We start from the raw sequence: 22,845 nt of genomic DNA, 5'->3' as shown, positions 1-22,845 counted from the left end.
TTACTGGCGATCTTACCCCCAGAGGCTTTTAAACGCAGGCAGAGGTACCTGTAGACTGTGTCTATCTAGGACCTAAGTCGTTTTCAAATGAACTAAAAAAAGAGGGCTTGGGTCCAAGGGCCTGAGCAGGCATAAGGCCACACAGGTTCCAAGTGGTGTGCAGATGGCCCTGCCCTGATGCAGCACCTGAGCCTGCGCAGTCCTTCCTGGCCTGTTTTAGGATCAGCCACCTGCTTTGTTGGGGGGAGGGAGGCTCAAGTGGATGTTGATCCTCAGCTCAGATGACTCACTATGGCCAGGAGCGGATCTGTGGTCATCAACAGTCTGTTCGGGGAAGGGGACCGCAGGGCCGACCCTAGGAAGACCCTGGACTAGGTTGATAGAGGCTTCCTTCCGGGTCGGATGTGGATACAGTGTTGCCAGCTAGTTGCCAACTATAAATAAGTCAAAGGGCACAGCACGTGGGAGTGAAAAGCGATCTTGGTGCCGCAACAGACACTGAGGACAGTCCCCAGGATCCCTGGATGGGATCCTGACTCAGGGGCGGGGTGGGGAGAGGGGGCTGGGAGTGAGGTCCAAGGAATTGGCCAGATACACAGAAATATCCGGGGCATCCAAGGAGAACCCAGAGGGAAGGTGGTCTAGCCTGAGTCATCAAAACGTCTCGGGGCTCAAGGGGACCATGGGAGCTGGGAAGGGGGTCTAGGTTGGGGCTCAGGAGGATTCTAGGGTTGGGCCCAGGAACACCCTGGTTACGCGGGGGTAGGGCGCCCCAGAGGACTCCAGGGAACCAAAGGGGTCCAGGTTTGGCCCAGGAATACCCCGAAGAACTTCAGGGTGATGAGGAGGTCCACATTGGGCCCAGGAACACCGCGTACCCTAGAAGGACTCCAGGGGGCTGAAACGGGGTCCAAGCTGGGCCCAGGAACACCACGGTGGGACCCCGGTAGGACTCTACGGGGCTGAAGGGGGTTCAGGCTGGGTCTAGGAATACCCCGGTGCTCCGGGAGCGTCGAAGCTGGTCCCGTGGGGCGCCCCTTCCGTCCCCTCCCCCGCCCGCTGTCCGTTAGCCACGGAGCCCGCCGCTGCGCCGCGGGCCCGACTCCTCCCCCGCGCGTCCGTCCGCGCGTGTCCCCGCGTCCCCGCGCCCGCCGTCCCGCGCCGGCGGAACTGTGGGATCGCCGCGCACAGGAAGTGGCGGCGGCGCCAAGGCGGAGGGCGGCGATGGGGGCCCGGGGCGGCGGGCGCCGCACTCGCTGAGGCCCGACGCAGGGCCGGGCCGGGCCCAGGCCGAGCGCAGCGGCCGCACGCGCCGACGCGAGGATCGCGACCAGCAGGTGGAGTGCAGGTGAGCCGTGCCGCGCCCCGCCGAGCCACCCGAGGTGGTCCCCGCCCGCGGTCGCCGGGCCCCGCCGCAGTGGCCGGCTGGGCTCCGCGGGGCGCGCGGCCTGGGAACGCGGCGCTGGAGGCTCCGGGTCCGCCTCGGCCCCTGTGCGGCCTGCGGGGCTCGCCGGTGCTGTGCGGGATGCGCGGCGGCCTGGGGAGGGGCGATCCGGAGAGATGGGGGTGCGAGGCCGAGCAGAGGGCCTGGGCGGCTTCCGGCCCCTCTCTGGGGGACCTTGCTCTGCATCTGGCTCCTCGGACTGGGGAGCCCCAAACCTGATTTCGGGGCCCTGTGGGCTAGTTTCACTTTTTTGCTTGCTCAACACAGAGGGAGGGATGCAGGTGGGACGCCCTGCAGGAAGGTGCGAGGGCTCCCTTTGACTTTGGCGTTGAGACCAAAGGCCGACTGTGAATTTCCACGTTTCACTCAGGCGCTGGGGTCATTCAGTAACCAGAGCCTCTGGAGGAAAACACCTGTCCACGGTGGGCCACCAGGAGCCCTGGAGCATAACCCCAGGTACCTATGACAGGAGCATTGTGAGCCTTTATGTGCAATATATATGCAGGTTTCCTTTTTAACTTTGAGAGAAGTTTAGTGGCACAGGGAAATGGTTTTAGAAATGGCCTTCCAGTCCTAACTTTTGAAGCAGTGTGGAAAGTCTTGTCTAAGAGAATACTTAAGAGACTGGGCTCTTTTCCCTGGGAAACTAGGAGGTTACTTGGCCAGGCGACAGACTGGAATGACTCGTTCGAAGCCGAGATCTCTGATTCTGGGATTAGACATAGAGTGCTGGTTGGGGGTGCTGGGTTTGTGTCTTTGGAACTGAGTGGGAGCAGCCCTTTCTGCTGCGATGGCAGTTGTGAAATGGACTGTACCCCTTCCAAGAGGTCTCGATGGGTTGTACACTTTGGTCTTATTTGATCATTTCCTTACTGTCCCCTCCCTTTTCTAGATAAGCAGGACCCCTTCCCACTTTGGGAATTAGCCTATAAAGCTGATTTCTAGTATCACGCCTTGTGCTCTGTGATTACATTGTTTCCAAAAACAGTTACTTGTGATGGCATTCCCAGTCTCTTTTTGGTCTTGGTGATGTGTGCTCCTTGGAGTGGCTATGCTCAGCAGGTGGATGTCAACTGAGTGACTGACCTAACTCAGCATGAACCTGCTACAGGCCTTGCGTGTGGCCCCACATATGCCTGTCTCAACACCATGGCAGAAGGTCTAGGGAAGTTGCCTTGGGGATGTGTGGAAAGTGTCTCCTAGGGAAGGAACAGGGAAGAGATGCTGGAGTTGAAGGGAGGTCTCTGTCCCACCCTAGGCTGCTCTCAGATAAAGGCCCAGCGCCTGGAAAGGACAGTGTCTGTGTGCTACAGAGGGCTGAGCAAACTGAGCAGAAGTAACGGGTCTTTGGAAGAGCATCCACCACAGCGGTCCTTGTTTTGGTTCCCTTCTGGGGCTTGTAGGTTCCACCCTGTACTGACAGACTCTGAGCCACACTGGGGTTTGAGGAGCAGGACTAGCCGTTTGCCCTGGATTATGTCACAAATTGCCACAACTAGAACTTAAAGTAAGAGTGAAGAGACTCCCATCCTCTCAGACAGGGCGGGGGAGTAAGCTCGTAAATTCGTCTCTGGCCCAGTTGGAGGGAGGTAGGGCATGGTAAGGCGTGGTCATACTATGGTAGGGCATGGTGTGATTGGGGGAAAGCAAAGATGGAAACTTACTGTTGTTTCAGGGGTCAGATGGCATCATTGATCCAATCTCACTCCTGACAAGTTGACACTGGTTAACTGGCCCAGCTCCGTTTACCCCTCCCAAGATGGAGCTGGTTCTGCCTGCCTGTTTGCCCCCTTCTCTGTTTTATGGCTTTTCTTAGGTCCTGCAGTGTGACCCAGTATCATAGCTTTTCAGATCTAGCAGTGGCCCCTTGGCATCCCCCACTCCCTCTCTCGCCAAAGCAACAACCGCTTCCCCCCTACACTCCTCTTCCTGATCCCACACCATCCTGCCTTCTCTCAGGCTCTTCCCCATTCTGGCCTTGAGTACACCTCTGTGATTTCCCCACCACAGGCCGTGGCTGGTGAGGTTTGAACAGTTTGTCTCTGGGCGTGACCGGCCATCTTCAACCAGCGGCATCTTGCTGACTTGTCTGATGTGAGCTCTGTAACTGCTTAATTTTCTCATTGAGAAGTTTCTGCAGCTGGGGGGTTGTGCTGAGTTTTGTAAACAGTTGCTCAGGGACTTCATGGGTTTTTTTTTTTCTTCAGCCAACTGAAGGACCTTGGGATCTTAAATGAATTTTTCCAAGTTGTAATGCGAGCAGCTGAACAACGCATCATTCCTAGAACACCCTCATAATAACTGCGGGGTTAATTTGAGCTTATTAACCTCAAAATGCTTTGCTTCAGGCAATTGCCATAGTGTTTCCTCTTTGAAGACTCTTGCTGCTTTGTTTAGAGTCCAACGTGTCCCAATCTTGTTTGTCAGGCAAAGTCCATGAGTGCACACTTGTCACCGGGGCATAGCTGTGCTTCATTGTAAGGGATGGAGAGGCAGGCTGACAGGGCCCATGCTCATGCTGTGTCTGTGACCGGCGACTAGAGTAGGTGGTGGTGTGCCCAGTGGCCACTTCTCTCTCACATATGGACAGAAGGGACATAGACAGCATGTGTTCTAGATGTCAATGTGTGTGGAGGGCAACACAGGCAGAAGTCCCCTCCTGGCTGGAGCACATTGTGTCACTTAGGGCTAAAAGCTGAAGCTAGGTCCTTTTGATGGGAACAAGGTGCCAGCGGCCCAACGGCCTGTCCCTCTATGACCCAGGAGCCATGCATCATTAATGGGCAGCGTCTCCATTCCTTTTGGGAAGGTGGGGGTGAGCTCCATAATGAATGACAGTGGCAGGGAGTAGAGTAGTGGCAGAGCGCTGCCTGCTGCAGGGCAGATGCAGCCTCTGCCCAACCTGGAGCTCGGGCTTTGGCCCTCTGTCTCCCGTCACTGCTGGCTGGCCAGCGGTGCTCTCCCTCTGCTGATTTGCTGACAGGAACAGTCTATAAGTGTATGCTGATATTACATTTGCTCCTGCTTTGAAAACAAACTCATTTAGCATGAATATATACCTTTGCATGGCCATGCATGTGGGTGAGTGCATGTGGAGTTCAGAGGTCAACACTGGTAATCTTCCTCACGTGCTCGCCACTTTATTATTTTTCAGCAAGATTTATTATTTTTATTTCATGTGGATGAGTGTTTTACCTGTATGTGTAAAGACACGGCATGCTTGTCCTGATGTTGGAAGAGGCCAGAAGAGGGCGGTGAATCCCCTGAAACTGGAGTTACAGATGGTTGTCAGCCTCCATATGGGTGCTGGGAATGGAGCCAGGACCTCTAGAAGAGCAGCCAGTGCTTGTTCTTAACCACTCAGCCACTTCTCCAGCCCCCAATGTGTGTGTGTGTGCGTGTGTGTGAGAGAGAGAGAGAGAGAGAGAGAGAGAGATGTTCAGGTTCCCTTGGAGCTGGAGTTACAGGTGGTTGTGAGTCACCGTGGCTGCTGGGACTGAATTTGAGTCCTGTGTAAGAGCAGCAAGCACTCTTACTGTTGAGCTCCTCTTTAGCCTTGACTTCTTATTTTTTCAAACAGGGTCTTTCACTGCACCTGACACTCACTGGTTTGGCTAGGCTGACCAAGTGGCCAGCAAGCACCAGGTGCTCTCCTGTTGTTGTCCCCCCACCCCACCCCGAGCCAGGATTCCAGGTCAGAGCTGCTGCGCTGGGCTCCTTACATAGGTGCTAGGGATCTGTGTTCCTCATGCTGTGTGACCCCCCCCACCCCAAGCCCCTGCCTCTACCGTATGTTACCCTTTGCTTATCTCTGTGCAGTAGAGAATGCAGCCACCATGGCTGTTTTAGATACATCTACTTGAATTCTCAAAGCAGCACTGAAGAGAGGAGTCTCTCTAGGACGTGTCTGAGAACATGGAGTGGGCAGCCCTGGGAGGCAGCTTGGCTCGGCTCTACATTTCAAATGCAGGTGCCATCGAAGCTACAGGTGTTGTTCTGTCCGCCAGTTCACTTGATGTGCAGAACATCCGATATGTGAAAATTCACATTTCTTTCTTTTTTAAAGATTTAATTATTTATGTATTTATTATGTTTTATGTATCATTATGTACTGCCTGCATGTATGTTTTCATGCCAGAAGAGGGCACCAGATCTTATTATAGATGGTTGTGAGCCTCCATGTGGGTGCTTGGGAATTGAACTCAGGACCTCCGGAAAAGCAGCCAGTGCTCTTAACCTCTGAGCCCTCTCTCCAGCCCAAAACCATTATTTCTAAAACAAATTGAGTGACTAGCTTTACATGCACATTTGAGTAAAGACTCGGGCTGCTTGTAGAGGCTGTTCCTGCTGTATAGGGCTCACAACCCCCATGTGAAGTTCAAGCCGCAGCTGCATGCTACGAGTGGCATTGAATTGTGCAAAAAATATGCTCATTGGGTTTGTCTTCTGCCTGGGGGTGAAAGACCGTGTGCTGATCCTTAACACACAGCATGTGCCGACCATCAGTCAGTCTTCCTAGTGGCTGATTTCTCTTTAGGTCCTTGTCCCGGTGTAATTGGAGTGACTGGCTGAGTGAACCAGTGTGCTCTTTATCAGAGAGACCCAGGAAAGGAGCAGTCCCAGGACCTCGAAAAATGTGCTGAGGTAGCTTTTTGCCAGAGTAAGGTAGAAGTCAGGTAATTAAATGAAGACCACATAAGCAGGAGTTTGCACAGGAAACGGGTGCCACAATGAAGTTTAAAGTATAAAAGATCTACTGGGAAAAGCGCCGTGGGTGGTAGCATTAGGATGAGCCTTCAGACAGGTCTGTGGAAGGAGGCAGGCCTGAGGAGAAAGAATCCCAGTCCAGAGGAAGTCTCAGTAGCCCCATGCAGCCTCAAACTAGGACGATGTACAGAGGGCCCATGCCCCATTGGGGCTCCCAGTGCGTTTCTCTCCTAGCTGCCGGCTCAGTGCCGCGGGCTCCTACCTCACCTGTCACTGCTGATGACAGAGAAGGCTGAGTGGCAAAGCTCTGGCCACTTCAGAGATGAGGTTTAAAACTTAAGCAATTTTGTTTTTTCAGTTTGGGCATTTCTTGGCGGAAGCTGCGGCAGGAGCCTGTCTCATTGTCTTGTGCATGTGTGCTAGGTAAGCGTTCTACCAGCAAGCCACATCCCCAGCACCAAGTTTAGTAACTTAATGTGTTTTGAGTGTTTGCCTGCATACAAGTCTGTGCACCATCTGAGTGCCTGGTGCCAAGAGGTCAGAGGAGGGCATAGGATCCACTGGAACTGGAGTAAGGACAGTTGTGAGCTGCCATGTGGGTACTGGGAACTGAACCTAGGTTCTCTGGGAGAACAGCCAGTGCTGAGCCATCTCTCCAGCCTTAAGTTCAATAATTTTATTTTATTTTATTTATTTATTTTTTGAGACATAGCCTCTTAACAGAGCCCTCACTGTCTTGGAATTACTATGTAGACCAGGCTGGCTTCGCGATCACAGAAATCTGCTTGCCTCTGCCTCCTGAATGCAGGTAACTTTAGATATTCACTCCGAAAAAGAAGGAAAGAAAACAAATCAGGGCACAGCAGAAGCCATCCCTACTGTCAGTGTGTGGTGCAAGGATGCAGGCAGCTTTGGGGTTTTAGGAGCTGTGGCCCCACAGGCCTCTGTCGCTCTGTGTGGTCTGGGCATTAGCTGGCAGGAAGCTGGCATTAGAGGAGAAGGTGCTCATACAGAGACTCTGCAGTTCTGTACTGCTGTGGAGTCAGGAGCAGGCACCCTGGAGAAACTGGGGCTCAGAGCAAGCAGACACTCTCCCTGCAGAGGGCATTGGCCGCTCTCTCCGTTGTGGTTGGGGGACCACAACCTGGGTTCTAGGCTTGATAGAAAATAGAACTCTAACCACCATTTTAAGTCGAACCCGGCCTGGCGCTTGCTTTCCTGGAGCCCCAGCTGCGTCGTAGTCTATGTGCTGGTGAACGGTTGGCTCTCGAGTGTTCCCTTTTGATGACAAGATCATGGATGGAGATTTTAAAGACAGATTCAACAGGGGCCCTGGCAGCAAGGGGAGGAAGTGAGATGTGGGTGTGAGATGGGAGGGGGTGGGCTGTGCTGTTCATGGCCTGGCTCACCTGACTGCCAGCTGCTGACCTCAGTCAAGCATGGCCGGGGAGTCATGGGACTCAAGTTTTTAGTCTTTGTTCCTCCAAGAAAAGCCTGAAACTGGACATTGTGTAAGTTTCTATTTTAACGTGGGCTGTGCCTGCCGTATCAGCACTGCTGTCGGCCACACTCGGCACCCGCCAGTGAGTCTCCAGCTTCCCCTTTTCATCTCTTGAGATACAGTAACTGAGTCAGTGAAATGGACCGAGTGATCCTCCTAGAATCCACGCACAAGGGAAGCAGCCAATGACCTGTGTGTCTGTGCAGACACACGCCTAAGTAGCATCCCTCCCGTGAGGGCAGGACGGGGTTCCCTATGAGGCTTTGAGGGTAGCGGAAGAACAACATGAGTGCCAGGCAGAAACAGCGACTCCGCTGCCTGTGGTCTGTATAAAGATAGGTGGTACCAGAGGATGTTTCTCCTGACAGGACCACCTGTTTGCACAAGGGCCCTCAGCTAGGTCCCATCCCCTAAGCCAGTCTCTCCACATGTCCGGTGCATATGTATGTGGCCCTCAACACTCAGTGTAAGTGCCTCGGAGGGGTCAGTGAGCTTGACTGACTACATGCTCTTGGGCACATTGGTGTCCCTGTTGACCTTTGCAAATAGAATGTTGTGGAATGCTGTGTTAGTGATATGGATTCTCTACCTAGAGCCCGCCCCCCACCCCGTGTGTAACCTTTGTACTTTCCCCTGTGTCTTCTCCTATATGTCCGTGTGTTTGCCCCGTGTCTCTCCTGTGTGTTTCCACTGTGTTTGTTCTTCTGTCTCCCCTTGTGTGCTCCCATGTGTTTGATCATGTGTGTTCACTGTGTACTCCCTGTGTGCTGCCGCCCATGTGCTTCCTCTGTTTCTCTCCCAGTGTGTTCACTCTGCACGCCACTCCTGTGTGCTCCCCCTGTGTGCCCCTTGGCTGGCCGTGCGTTCTCCTCTGCGGCTTCTCTGCTCCTGCTCTGTGACTGCTTCTGTGGCCTCTGCTTACATGTTGCTCCTGCCTGGTTTGTGGTAGTGTACTTTCTTGGGTCCAGGATGCCTGTCGTTGTCCGTGCTCACTGATTTCTTTGCTGCTTGGGTTTATCTTTTTATTTCATTTTTTTAAGGAGCAGATGTATTTATTTATTTTTGATTTTTTGAGACACGGTTTCCCTGTGCAGCCCTGACTGCCCTGAAACTCGCTCTGTAGACCAGGCTGGCCTCAAACTGACAGAGATCCGCCTGCCTCTGCCTCCTGAGTGCTGAGATTAAAGGCTTGCACCACTAGGCCCAGCAGATATTTTAAATTTAGTAGAATATCATTTTCTTTTCTAGGCAGTGCCTTTTGAGAGCTGCACAATGCATAAGCCAGGGCTCAATGCACTCTGCATGTTCTTGTAAAGGTTTTTTGTTTGTTTGCTTTTTGTTCTGTTTCTTTTCTTTTCTTTTCTTTTCTTTTCTTTTCTTTTCTTTTCTTTTCTTTTCTTTTCTTTCTTTTTTCAAGACAGGGTTTCTCTGTGTAACAACCCTGGCTGTCTTGGCATTTGCTCTATAGACCAAACTCACAGAGATCCACCTACCTCTGCCTTCCAAGTGCTGGGATTAAAGGCATGCGCCACCACTGCCCGGCTTCTTGTAGAGGGTTTAAAGTCCACTTTCCATTCTCCTGTCCATAGTCTCTGCGGAGCACCCTTCTGATGAATGCTGTAATGGTCCATGCCGTGTTCCATTATTCCCAGGTGCCCTTGTTATCTTTGTTATTTTGGAAAACAGCATTTTAAAAATACACTCTTTGCATTACTAGCCCGTTGCTGGCATTACACTGAGGCAGAGCTGACTGTTGGGTATTGTTGCCACGGCTGGTCGCCTAGCTAGCTGTCCCTCATAGGTTGTTTGTCAAGTTGTTCTGCACACACATCCATGACATCAGGAGTGACAATGACTTTGTTTCTTCCTTGTGCCATTAGTACTCCTCTCTCTGCCTTCCTGGCTGGCTCAGAGCACTGGGATGGGGCTGAATGGACAGTGATGGCCGTCCTTGTCTAGTGTCTAAGTTTAGGAAGTGATCTTAACTTCCCTCTGTGCTGTCGATTCAAACATTGCTGATTAATTTTCAACTTTCCTGTTGCTTCTCCTCAGAACAGAGGAGGTGATCATGAAAAGTGCAGAGAAATTAAAATGACATTAAGGAGATCAAAATGAAAGGTCCATCTTGTGAGATGCAGAAATGAAACCAAGTGGTGAGGCTGGCCACCCTACCAGGATGGCTAAACTGCAGCAAGACCCCTGTGGCGAGTGTTGGCCCTGCTGTGGGGCAAAGGGAATGATAGTGTGCAGCCACTCTGCCTGGCACAGACCCTGAGACTCGCAGAAGCTGTGGGAGACTGGTTCAGCCCCGCTGTGCACCTACTGTGTTCCCCTTAGGAGACACAGGCTGATGTGTTCAAAACTTGCTTATTAAGGTCTCTCTAAATTCCTGTTTCCAATGAAAATGGAAGAGTAGCTTGTGAGTACACACACACACACACACACACACACACACACACACACCATGTAGCATGCTTTTGTGCTTTTATCTATAGTCAGTTGTTGTGGTCCAAGATATTAAATCGAAACCCCCATAAATAAAGAGTTTATCATTTTGAAGTTAAGTCCTGCTCTGAGCTCACACCCTTCTGCTCCACCTCACTGTGTCCACACCGTCTGTTCTACCTCCTCATTAGTTACGGAGAGACCCTTCAGTGTCAGGTCGCTGTCACGGTATCATCGTGGTGACAGTTAATTCTGACTGTCAACTTGATTGACTTAATAATCACATCCATTGTTAGAAAAGCCCAGCTCTGTGATTTCCAAAGACAAATTGATCCTGATCTGCCCCTCAGTGGGTTCATAATACAATGGCATTGTTGAGAGGGGGTAACAGGTTGGAAGTGGTGTCTGGTTAGAGGAAATAGGCCCCTGGAGGCATATCCTTGGACTTGTATCTTCCCTGGCTCCTCTTGTGCCCATCTTTCTTTGCTTCCTGTCTCTCGTTTCTCAGGAAGTGAAGTACGGCGTTCCTTCATGGGCGCCCATCACCGTGACACCGGCCAAGGATGCAGGGCCAAGCCATAGAGCTCTCTGAAACCCCGAGCCAGTGTCTGTCCTCCTGCGGGTGGTTTCATTGCCGCAGTGACAAATGTCGGGTGCTGCGTGTCAAGTCCCTTGCTTTGCTTACCAGTGGCTCTCAGCGGGCACCAGGGTGTGAGACACAGAAGAGGGAGGCAGACTGCTGCTCACTACTGTGTTTTGGGGCCTTCAGGGAAACCACTGTATAGGATGCCATGCTGCCCACAGTTCCAGGCAGCCTGAGGATGGATAGCAGGGAGCACCTTGTTCACACAGTGGGCAAGGCAGTAACTGTGAAGAAGAGGAGCGAGGACTCAGTGAGATGGCTCAGCACGGAAGGAAAGTTGCCTGCTACTAAGCCAGATGATGATCTGAGTTTGATCCTGCATACCTACATGTAGAAGGAAAGAACTGATTCCCACAAACTGTCCTCTGACCTCCATGTGTGTGCTGTGGCACATGTTTAGCATACACATACAAATAAATGTGGAAAAAGGAGCAAGAAAAATGTCTGTGCTGCTTGACTCCACTCAGAGCCCAGCAGGATTGTGGCCTCGCCAGCAGGATGCTCAATGAGCCTCGGGTGGACCAGCAGACTTAGCTCAAGACCTCAGTGCCAGCTGGACCGTGTGTTCAGTTTGTGGGTTGCACACTGAAGATATGTCACCAGTTTACATATTATTCCTAAGTAAGGAGTGACAGGAGAGTTAAACAAGTTAGCTGTGTAGAAGACGGAACCCATGAAACATAATTAGAAAGCCAGACGTGTCTAACCATGCTCTCCTGACTCTTGGTCAGTACGCTTTGCTGGAATGGGAGCTGGCTGCATTGAGGGGCCTCCCTGGGCTTCCTGGGGGTGAAAGTTAAGAGAGAACAATGGAGAGATGCTTGACCATGAGGGACAGAAAGCAGGTGATGTCCAGGCCTGAACTTGGAGAGAACGTGTGTGTGGGGCAGGTCATCCTTTAAAAACAGGCTCACACCAGAGCTTAGGATGCTCTCCCACACCTTCCTCAGGAAAGGGATTTATGACTGAGGCTGTACGTGAGGTCATAGGTGTGTCAGAGCGCTGGAGCTGACCAGTGTGCACAGCCTACTGTGGGTCTAGGACATAGCCAGGCTAGACATGGGAACCAGCGTGTTACTGGGACAGCTGACAGAGGGGAAAGAGCCTGTTCCCTGGCTGTGTAGCCAGGTGTCACAGTGACAGGCTGGCTGAGGTACAGCTCGGTGGTAGAGTGCTTGCTTTACACATTCAACTCCCTGGGCTCCCTGTGCTGGGAAAACGCTGGTGTGGGGCTGTGTTGGGCTATGTAGATCAAGCCGTGGAAGCCCTTTCCAGGCACGGAGGACACAGAAACTACAACACATCAGATGCAGTGACTGAAGTCACATGGACCAGAAACCACCTTCTTCGAACAGATTTCACATCCCTAGGCTGGCACCTTCAACCGAGGAGGCCCTGGGGAGGGTTGGGGGTCACTGTTGGCTGAAGAACAGATGATGTGTGCCAAGGAGGAGTCTCCAGGTACAGCTCCTGGGGCCATCAGGATGAGAGTTCAGATGGAATGGAAGGGAAGAATGTGTTTCCAAAATTCCTACATGGAAATAAACAGTAACTTCACAGAAGGGGCCACCTGGGTGGGAGGTAGGTGGCTCGGTGGATGGTGTTGTCTGCTTGCCATAGCCCCATGGGAAAGAGAAGGCCCACTTCATGCAAAGGACAATTTTATCATGAAGAGGGGTTGGTGGTACATGCCTATAACCCCAGCATTTGGGAGGTTGAGGCAGGAGGATGGTGAGTTCTAAGCTAGCCTGGATACATAGCATGATCCCATCTCCATTTTCCCCCTTCTTTCTCTTGTTTCTGAGACTATCTTACCGAATGGGCAGAGGCCTTCTCTGCATGTGTTGAACTGGGCACGGGACTCCCTTCTCCTTGTTCTCTGGGTGAACTGTGTGCTGGATTTCTTGCTTTTGTGGGCCCATCCTGCTTCTCTGGTTGGCCAGGAGGTGTGTGATCTGTATGATGTGTTGAGCAGTCTCCTGTAGATTTGTTAAAATTTGTTTGGAACTTCCTGTGTCTGTTTGGAAGCCAGTCTGGCTCCCCCCCAATCCCTGCATCTTTCTTGTGCTTCAGAATCTGGGTTGTACTAATTTCAGGCTGAAGCAGGGGGCGGTTTGAGGGAGGCATTTCCCCTAAGCTTCCAGCGTTTGAAAACGTGGTCCCTAGTTGGTGGCTATTTGGGAAGGATTAGGAGGTGTGGCCTTGTTGGAGACGTTTGTCATGAGGGGTGAGCTTTAGGCTTCAAAAGTCTTGTGATGTCCCTGGTGCACTCTCTGCTTCCTGTTTGTGCTCCGGGACGTGAGCTCTCAGCTGCTGCCACGCTCCCCGCCATCACTGTAAGCCCCAAATAAATGCTTCTGTCTAAGTTGTTATGGTGTTGTATCACAGCAACAGAGAAGTAACCGAGACAGAGAGATTGTGTGAGGTTGGAGGAACGTGTTTCTTAGCGAGGCTCTTAGTCTGGGCCTGGTTTTTAAATTTTGTGTGCGTGTATGTTTATTTTCATGTGTGTACACACGGGTGTGCATGTGTGTGGAGCCAGAGGTTGATGTCAGCCATCGTCCACTTTTGCTTTCCACCTTATATTTTGAGACAAGGTCTCTTACTGAACTTGGAGCTCACTAATTTGCTAGGCTGGTTGTCCATCAATCCTTAGGCCTCCCCCTCTCCTTAACCTCCCAGTACTGGGGTTACAGCTACAGTCCCTAGGCCTGGCTTTACATGGGCCCTAGGGATCAAATTCAGGCCTTATCTTTGCAAGGCAAACCCTTTACCAGCTGAGCCATCCTCCCAGCCCTGGGATTTATCGAAAGATACATTTTAAAGACCCAGCTCCATCTCTGTAGTGAGCACCATCCTGTCCACATCCCCTTGCCCTGCTGCACGAGGCATCATTTTCCTGTGCCTCTCTAATCTCCTTCACGGATCCAGGTACCTCACACATGGGGCTCCACGGCATCTCACTTTCCTGTGGGCCAGAGGTTGGAGTGTCACTTGGGGTCACTTGGGGTTATTTCTCTTCACAGTGTGGTGCCTGGTGTGCAGTCCTCTGTGAAAGCCGCTCTAGGAAGGAACTGACTCCAGATTCCTGTGTGGCCACCACCAGGAGTCAGGGTCTTTCTAGTTCATGCCAATGGGGTTTCTTGACCATTTAAGCCAACACATGAGGGGTGCAAGGGAGAGAAGAGGGGGAAGAAGGCAGAGAGAGATGGGTGTAGGGAAGAAGGGAGATGGAGCCCATACTTAGAAGACAGAAATCATCATGACTTTATTTTGGTGACTCTTCATCCTCTACCTTTGAGAAGTGCCAGGCTCTGCGGTGGGCAGAAGAGCACCGGGCCCTGTGCTCTGGAGACGAGGGGTGGATGTGGAGGGAAGTGAACCCCCGTGGCAGAGTCTGGCTGTGCCACCTCCCTCTTTTTCTCTCAATCATCAGGTTCTAGGTATGGAGCCATTCTATCCCCTTTGTAATCCTGTGCTTCAGCCAGGTGTGCTGACGCACTTTTACTCCCAGCACTTGGGAGGCAGAGGCAGGCGGATCTCTGAGTTCAGGTCAGCCTGGTCTACAGAGTGAGTTCTAGGACAGCCAGGGCTACACAAAGAAACCCCGTCTGGAAAACAAAACACAAAACAAACAGTCCTGTGCTTCATCCGGCTGGTGGTCCCCTCTTCAGCCAGTTCCTGTCTCCTGGGGGCACACTTGTCTTAGCAAGGAGACTGATCGTTTCTCTGGCCACCGCCATCATGGCTGATTTTCAGTTACTCAGCCTGCATGCATCTCTTTATTCCCCTCCCACACTCAGGCTTTCCACATGTCTTCTTTCTAGGCTGAAGATGAAGCTTAACACACACACATACACACACACAAGTGTGTGTGTATGTGTGTGTGTTTGTGTGTGTGCGTATGAGAGACAGAGCTAGAGAGACAGAGAAACAGGGAGAGAGAGAATCTGTCAATCAGAGTGTTGCTCCCCAGGAGCCACCCACTTGTTTTTTGAGCAGGGTCCCTCAATCTGGAGCACACAAGCCCCCAAGACAGGATCCTCCTGACTCCACCTTCATGGTGCTGGGATTTCAAGTGCACATCACCAGTTTTTTTTTTTTTAAGATTTATTTGTTATGTACACAATGTTCCTCCTGCATGTACACCTCCATGTTAGAAAAGGGCATCAGACCTCATCACAGATGGTTATGAGACTCACGTAGTTGCTGGGAATTGAACTCAGAACCTCCGAAAGAACAGCCAGTGTGCTTAACCTCTGAGCCATCTCTCCAACCTGCCACCACTTTTTATGTGGGTTCTGGGGACCAAAATCAGGTCCCCATACTTTCATGACAAAGCACTTTACTGACCGAGTCCCCAAACTTAACTTTGTTTTCTGAGTATTCAGTCTCTTGATGCCCTGACTCTCCTCCCGCAGATGCCACTTGGCTCTACTCTTTGCTCTGCGCTGCTTTGCCTTGTATATTTTGGGATGTAGGATTGTCCTTACTTCCCAAACATTGTAAGATTTCTTCCTTTCCTTATTTATTTTTCTTCTTCTTTTTAGACAGTGTCTCTTTGTGGTGCCCTGGCTGTCCTGAAACTCATTATGTAGTTCGAGGGTGGCCTCAAACTCATGACTCTCAGGCCACAAGCGCTAGCTGGTCCTTGAGGAGTCTGCCTGTCTCCACCTCTCATCCTACCATCTCTAGGATTATAGACATGCACCCTTCACCTGTTATGCCCAGATCACGGAGTCTCCTAAAAACCGACTAGGAGACCGAGTCCTGTATGTCAAAGCCAAGAGCCTTTCCTCAAGCTGAAGCTTGGACTCTATCTGTCTGAGGCAGCGGCTGAGGGCAGAGTGTCCAGCCCAGTCAGGGAAGGGTTTTTATCATAGTAGAAGTTGGGGTGAGGGAATTTCCAGGGTTCAGGACCCCAATTGGCTGACATTTATCTATGGGTCTTGGTAAAAGGAGAATAGGTGAGTCTGGTCATGGACATCTGGTGATCTTATCTTATCTAATCTTATCTAATGGTTGGAATGTCAGGTACTTCACTCTAGTTGCTGACCCTCCCTGGGTGGTGTCAGCTTATGGTTGGAACCTGGTGCTTCCTGTGGGCAGCTGTGCAGCCTGGGCCCCATGTTTTGGCCAGGCTGTCCTGGGCCTCACATACCCATTTTCTTCCGTGGGTCCTGGAGGTCTGAACTCAGGCCCTCACTCTTGAAAGGCAAGTGCTTTCCCATTGATCTGTCTCCAGGCTGCTGTGCACGCATTTTGGGTGAGTGTGTCTGCAGACCCCTGCAGGATTTATTTGTAATAATCTCGCCGTGCTCCTGACGAGAGCCAGGGATGGCTCTGAGCCACAGCTGTGTGGACCCAGGATTACCAAGGAGGAACTCAGAGAGTCAGGAAACTACTGATGGCGGTGGGTGAATGTGCGAGCCCAGGAGAGCTGAGCAGCGAGGAGCCCCTGAGGAACAGCACGTGTAGGTGTGCCAAATGAGTCAGTGTCTTGGGGGATTCCATCCTGGTGTCAAACTGCCTGTGGAAGACACAACACACCTTCCAGGGAGTTTGGGTTAGGAAGGAACCCTACCTTCTTTAGCTTGTCTTCATCAAGGGCTACCAACCCTCAGGGTACGTGGCTACAGAGGGCGTCTGATTTGTCTTAAGCCTTGATTTTCAGCAACTCAGTGCCTGCCACAGACACAGCAAGCAAGGTTATCATTTTAGTTGTGTTTTTCCAACTGAGTCTCTGGCAACTGAAGAAGCACACACAAACCACAGCCAGCACACACTGGTGATAGTTAAATACTATTGTTTCTTCTTATTTTAGATAAAGTTCAGCCCAGGCTGTCCTTAAGGTTGTGATTTCCTCCCACCTCAGGCATCTAAGAGCTGGGATCACAGGTGTGTGCCACTTTGACGGTTAGTCATAAAAAAAAAAAATTGTGTGTGTGTGTTCCCAAGGGGGCCAGAAGAAGGTGTTAAATCCCCTCCCCTGGAGCTGGAGTTACAGGTGGTTGTGGGCCACTGGTTATAGGTGTAATGGTTTAAGTAAAATGCTACAGGTTCCCGAGCAGCGGGTGGGCCGGCAGCGGGTCCTGAGACCAAGGCAGGCCACAAAGGTACCACAAAGGCAGCTGGGTCCCAGACAGAAAGGGGGTGGGCGTGGCTTGCTTCTTAAAGGGACAGGACAGACCATTACAGTAGGTACTTTGAACTGAACTTAAGTGCTCTTAACCACAGAGCCAACTAATGTTCAACCTTGAGAACATGGCTCTCTTTTCTTTTCTTTTTTTTTTTTTCATTTTTAAGACAGGGTTTCCCTGTGCAGCTCTGACTATCCTGGAACTCACTCTGTAGACCAGGCTGGCCTTGAACTCAGAGATCCACCTGCCTCTGCCTCCCAAGTATTGGGATTAAAGGAGTGCGCCACCATGCCCGACTGTGAACGTAGCTCTTTAAGGGTGGCAAATAATGATTCAAATACAGTTCTAAAAAGATGAGTATGTGGGGAAGCCGGTGGATGGCTCAGCTGATAATTCTAGAACCCATGTAAAGAAGCCAGGCATAGTGGCACATGCTTGTAATCCCAGCGCTGGGGAGGCAGAGACAGCAAGATCCCTGGGAACACTGGTCAGCTGACCTGCCTACTTAACAAGCTCTGGGCTAGTGGGGGTGTTTGGTTGGAAACATCACCCCAGTCGCTGACACCCCTGTATCCAAAGAGTCTGGAATATTTGGTTGGGGCTTCATTCTAGTCCCTGGCATCCATTTTGAAATTCTTGGGTGGAAAGTTCCTTTTCAAGCCCCCTCCTCTGGGAGTTACCTCAGTCCAGACTCCACCTCTGAGAAAGCCTGCCAAACGGTGACTCCTCCCCAGAGAGGATCAAGACCACTCCCACAGGCTATTTATACTGCCCCCAGAGAACGAACACGTGACCTTTTGGTCTTTCTTTCCCCTCTCCGTGGTCTTTCCTATTCTCCTTCCCCCTCTCTGTTTTTTCCCCAGAGGCCACCCGGAAGTTCTGGCATCCATTAAACCTGGGCTTTTTCTAATTTGGTTTGATTTGGATTATTGCATCGGTGGAGAGGTTTGTTGGGCCACAAAAACTTTACAGGGGACCTTTTTCAAAGAAGAGGGTGGGACTAGAGGATACTTAGTGTTGAGAACACTCTGGCTGCCTCTGCAGAAGACCAGGGCTCGATTTTTAGCACACACATGGCAGCTTAGCCATTCGACCTGTAACCCCTCTTCTGACCTCTATGGGTTCTTCCATGCATGTGGTGCACAGACGTCGTAACACACACACACACACACACACACGAATTGTTACCGAATAACAACATCTGAGGGTGTCCTCTGACCTCCACATCACACAAGCTAAAAAAGAAGGGTGCTTTCCTCTTAGCACGTCAGACTTGGAAAGTAGAATCTATTTAGTTTATTTTTTATCTTTTATATTTTGGTTTTTTGAGACAGGGTTTCTCTGCAGCTTTGGAGCCAGTCCTGGAACTTGCTCTGTAGACCAGGCTGGCCTCGAACTCACAGAGATCCACCTGCCTCTGCCTCCCACCCCACCTCTAGGTGCTGGGGTGGTGGTGGGAGGTGTGTGCCACTAGTGCCCCATGGGAAATAGAGTTTAAGTGAAGGAAAACTCCTGGTTGCCTCTCATGCCTTGCTTCCTGGTCCTGACTGAGGACCACTCCCACCTGTTCTTCATGACCTACAAGCCTGTTCCTGCCATCCTTTTTGTTCCTACCAGAGTCCTGGACCCCCTTCCCATCTCTCTCCTGCTCTGTGAGCCTTGCTGACTTGACACCCCGTGTTTGGATGGGCTCACCCTTCTGCAGCCCCAGCTTGTCTTAATCCAGTACAGTGCTCACCAAGTCTACTCTGGTGAGTTGGAAGTCACAGTTCAGTGGCAGGTTCTGAGATGCCATCTCCTTTGCCGTGTGTCTTGGTCCTTAGTTTCCCTTCAGGATTCGCTGGACCCTGCGGTCTCCCTTTTTCTCACTTGTGACATCCCCTGTCCTCCCCTGCTGTCCTTCTGTCCCTCCTTTATCTCTCTCTGTGTTAGGGTGCTCTCGTGTGCATGCGTGCACACACCAAACATGCCATCACAAATGCATCCATCTCGGCACCCTCTTCCCACTGTCCTCTCTCTCACTGACCTGGGCATCAGTTAGACCACGAGCGCTGCATTAGAGCCTGGCGTGATTAGTGGGTTGTCACAGAGGCTGTCCCCACTCTTGCTGTTGGTGTGATGGTTGGGTCGTCACAAGCACACTGCAAGTGTGCTTTCTGCACAGACCACACAGGCCGCTCTAGCTTCTGCTCATCCCACGGGTATGTAGCGTAACGGCACTGCCGTGGGTGCTGCAGTGGCTTTTCACTTTCAGTAACCTCAATGCATGTGTATTCATCTCGTGTAGGAAAGTGGTGTGCACATACACATGGGGCACCATGTGCATGTACTACATACTGTATGAATCCTCCCTTGGCTTCCCAGCAAGGCACCCTTAGGAAACAGTGATGTTGCAGTGGCTGCCACACTGAGAAGCGACAGCAGCCACAGCTCAGGAGTAAGTCTGAAGGAGATGTCTAAACCGGCCATGGTTTTCAGGGGATCCCAGAACCTTCCTCCTCTGACCTGCTCCTTACTGCTCCCTCCACAGGCAGCTGAAGAGAATGTGGTCCCCCTGTTTCTGTTCTCATGGCAGCGGCACATGTGACAGCCATGCCGGGTACTCACCTGGCTGCAGGAACTTGACGTGTGGACATGAGCTCTGCCACCGTAGCACTGCCCTTTGCCTCCTGGGGTGTTGTCCCCGCACACCAGTGTCGCACCGGTCCTTTTCCTTGTTGCTATGTCACACATGGCTCAGCAAGTCTGAGAGAATTGCTCTGGTGTCTGTGGGCAGCAGCAGTGGTTGGAAGTCTATGGCTTTCTGCTCAAGGGCTCAGGTGGGTCCCTGTGTGTCTGTCCTTGTCCCTCTGTGCTCCTCAGTTGCTGGCCCAGGATGGTGTGTGAGGGCTGTGCTTACGCTCAGTGTGCAGGCCTTCTTATCAGGGGAGGGTCTAACGGCCTGAGACGAGAATTTCTCAGTTCAGTAGATGTGTGGAGACGGGCCACGTACACATCTGTTGCCTTATGAAACAAAACTGAGAAGCATATAATTACACTCACATAGGACAGGTTTATTAGTAGTGGTTCTGCCAGTTGCACCATCTTCTTCCGCATCTACCAAAAGCAGAAGGTGTAGTTGGGTGGCCTGCTGCCTCTGGCCACTATCATGGTGTCACAGACCTTGGTGACTATTGTTACAATAAGTTCTTTGTGCTGTCCCTTATATGTATGGAAATGGATTTCATAGGCTGTACCTAGGATTTAAAAATGGCACCCACCTCTGTGTGAGAATGCTTGGGCATATCTGTGTTGACTACAGAATGGTCCCCTCCAACTCAAGATGCCCAGGAAGGGCAGAGGAGAGGATAGTTGCCATCCCTGGTGGGGTGGTCAGATGAATTCTGAATATTGGTTAGCAGGCATTCCTGGAGATCCAGTGCCTGGAAAACCAGGTATTGGACATCTCTAGCCATGTGGGAGTGACGTTCTGAGCTCTCAGGATTGGTGCCTGGTAAGGACTACTCGAGAGACAGCAGCGTGTTTCTTCACTGTGACAGCAGGTGCCCTTTCATGAGCAAACCTAATGTACTGGGAGCCAGCAGTGGCACATGATCCCTAGGTTACTCTTGGTGGTATGCACATCTGGATGGATTACAGGAGGCAGCTGTCCAGCTCTGTCTGCCACCTCTGCTCTTGGGACCCTAAGGTGACTGAGTAGCAATGTCCTCTATGTCCTCTCGTGATTCCTGGATTCCTGGGACTCAGAATGAATGACAGGCAGCCATTTCTCCTGTCCGTGTTTCTCCAGTTTCTCCAGTCCATGTCTGCCTGCAGCCAAGAAGGTACTGCATCTCCTTTCTGTGTGAGGCCCTGAGCTGGAACATCTCCATCACAGCACAGACACACAAAAGACTGGAAAGGAGCCTCTACCACGTGGCTGTGACATAATGGTGTATTCCTGTTCCTTCCTAGCTGTGATGTTCACCTCGGAGCTCTGCTCTGACCTCTCAAGGGCAGTTGTGGTCTAGGCCCTTTGAGGCATGCCCAGAGCCCTAACTTCTTTATCTACAGCACTGGGATTCCTGGCTGAGCTCTGGGTAGGGGGTCCTAGTGTTTGTGCTGCTGAAAAGTGGGTACCCTGTGTAATGTTAGCAGCTAGACCCCATGACAGGATCTGTGTCAGCAGGCATGGACTCGTTCCTGTTTTCAACTCAACTGAGTTTGGCAGTCCCAAACAACCACAGAGCTGGGGCCAAGTCACATGTCCATCCCAGGCTCCTGGCACTTTTTCTTGGCTCCTCTGGCCTGGCTCCCCAGTGCCTCTCCCCACCTCCCATGCCCTAGAGAGATCTAGGTGGCAAGGCATTGGGTAATGCTTGTCAGTGAAAAGGCTTCTGGTGACCAACAACCCCGTATCAGGACGTGAGACGTCACTTTCTGCTCAGTGGAGCATGTCCTTCTAATTGCAGCAAGCTGTGGCCATTAGCTCCCCCCTGCGGGGGCCTAGCTTACCTGGCTCACTGCTTGGGGCCCTTTTCCTGGCACAACCTTTTTTTTTCCAGTGCCACTGGAAGGTCTTGTGCTGGTCTCAGAGGGACAAAGAGCTGTAGTTTGTCCTTGAGTCAGGGAGCTGGCTAATTTGTAACTTGTTTCTTCTCAGCTCTCCTTGCCCTCCATCACTACAGATAGTTCAGAGTTAGCTGTTGTATGTTAGCTTTCCTTCCAAAGTGGAGCCCTCCTTTCCCCGAAAATGCTCAGAGTGTGTTCTGCTAGCACACTCTCCTTGCTTGCTTCTTACTGCCCGTGGCTCTGGAGGGCTGACAACGGACTGTGTGATTTGGGAGCTGGAGGTTCTTCTGTCTTTCCTGCACAGCTGCCAGTCTCAACTCCAGACAGAGGGGGCCTGACAAGACGGCCAGATGCCAGGGTTGAGCCTTGCTAGGGGCACTCAAAATCCTGCCTGAGAGTTTCTGTGACATTTGAAGAAGATTACATGTGGATCGGCTGCTGGATGGTGTGAGGGGGGAGCCGTTTCATCCCCCATGTACTCACTCTACTGTGGTTGTGAACAGTGACTGTTAGGAGAGCGAGGCCAGGGTATGGGCGTCAGGTAGCACAGGGTCTGAAAGGAGCCCCCAGAGGGCTCAGGAAAGACCACACGTGTGTGTGTGTGTGTGTGTGTGTGTGTGTGTGTATGTGTGTGTGTGTGTGTGTGTGTGTGTGTGTGTGTGCGCGCGCACCAGACATTTGGCAAATGCTAAATTTGCCCAGCAGTGGTGGGTTACGTCTTTAATCCCAGCACTTGGGAGGCAGAGGCAGGTGGATCTCTACCAGTTTGAGGCCAGCCTGGTCTACAGAGCAAGTTCCAGGACTGGCTACAAAGCTACTGAGAAACCCTGTCTTGAAAAACCAGAAAAAAAGGGGGGGGGGAACAAAGCAAATGCTGAATTTAATCTAGATACTCGTAGCCAGATGTTTATTGCTATAGCTTCAACTCTGCAGAGTTGTTCATAAGAAAGCTGGAGAGGCAGGGGTGTTGCCTTACACCTGTAATCCCAGGATCTGGAAGACTGAGCCAGGAAAATGAGGCGATCAAGGTCAACCTTGGCTCCATAGCCAGTTTGAAGTCAGCCTAGGGTACCTGAGCGAGGCTGTCTCGGAAGACAATTCTAACCTTACTGCATGTAGTCAGCACTCATTTTGGTTTTGAAACCATGCTTGCTGTTTCCCTTTGATTTATTGATTAATATTAGGCTCTCCGACTCCCCTGGGGAGACCCAGCTTAGCCATGCTCTTTGATGAGTCACTGGCTGGTTCTTCCTGGGGCTCTGGGTATGGGCGAACATGACTTGTGAGAGATGGCCCAGTAATGACTCACTTGCTCACACTCTCTCTCCCTCCTTTTTTTTTTTTTTATAATGAGAAGCATAAACTACCTCAAATGTGCTGGGCAGGGAACGGGCCTCTCCTACTTCTGCTTTTC

At 51.5% G+C, this 22,845-nt stretch overlaps 1 protein-coding gene across 2 annotated transcripts in view; it reads left to right on the top strand.

Moving 5' to 3' along the window:
• The first annotated feature begins 1,223 nt into the window (after positions 1-1,223).
• Agpat3 (1-acylglycerol-3-phosphate O-acyltransferase 3) overlaps positions 1,224-22,845 on the top strand; it is an 83,271-nt gene continuing 61,649 nt past the window's right edge. The window contains exon 1 of one of the 2 annotated variants that reach the window (XM_085679820.2): positions 1,224-1,348. The gene's annotated coding sequence lies outside the window, so the exon portion shown is untranslated. Of the gene's footprint in view, positions 1,349-1,821; positions 1,901-22,845 lie in introns of those variants that run through there. The other variant, XM_048451318.3, reaches the window with a different exon arrangement.

The sequence above is a fragment of the Myodes glareolus genome, chromosome 18 (assembly GCF_982192425.1).
Source record: "Myodes glareolus chromosome 18, mMyoGla1.1, whole genome shotgun sequence".
In the NCBI taxonomy this organism is placed as follows: Eukaryota; Metazoa; Chordata; class Mammalia; order Rodentia; family Cricetidae; genus Myodes; species Myodes glareolus.
Note: the sequence above shows the minus strand (reverse complement) of the source record. Positions and strands in the feature narration are given on the sequence as shown.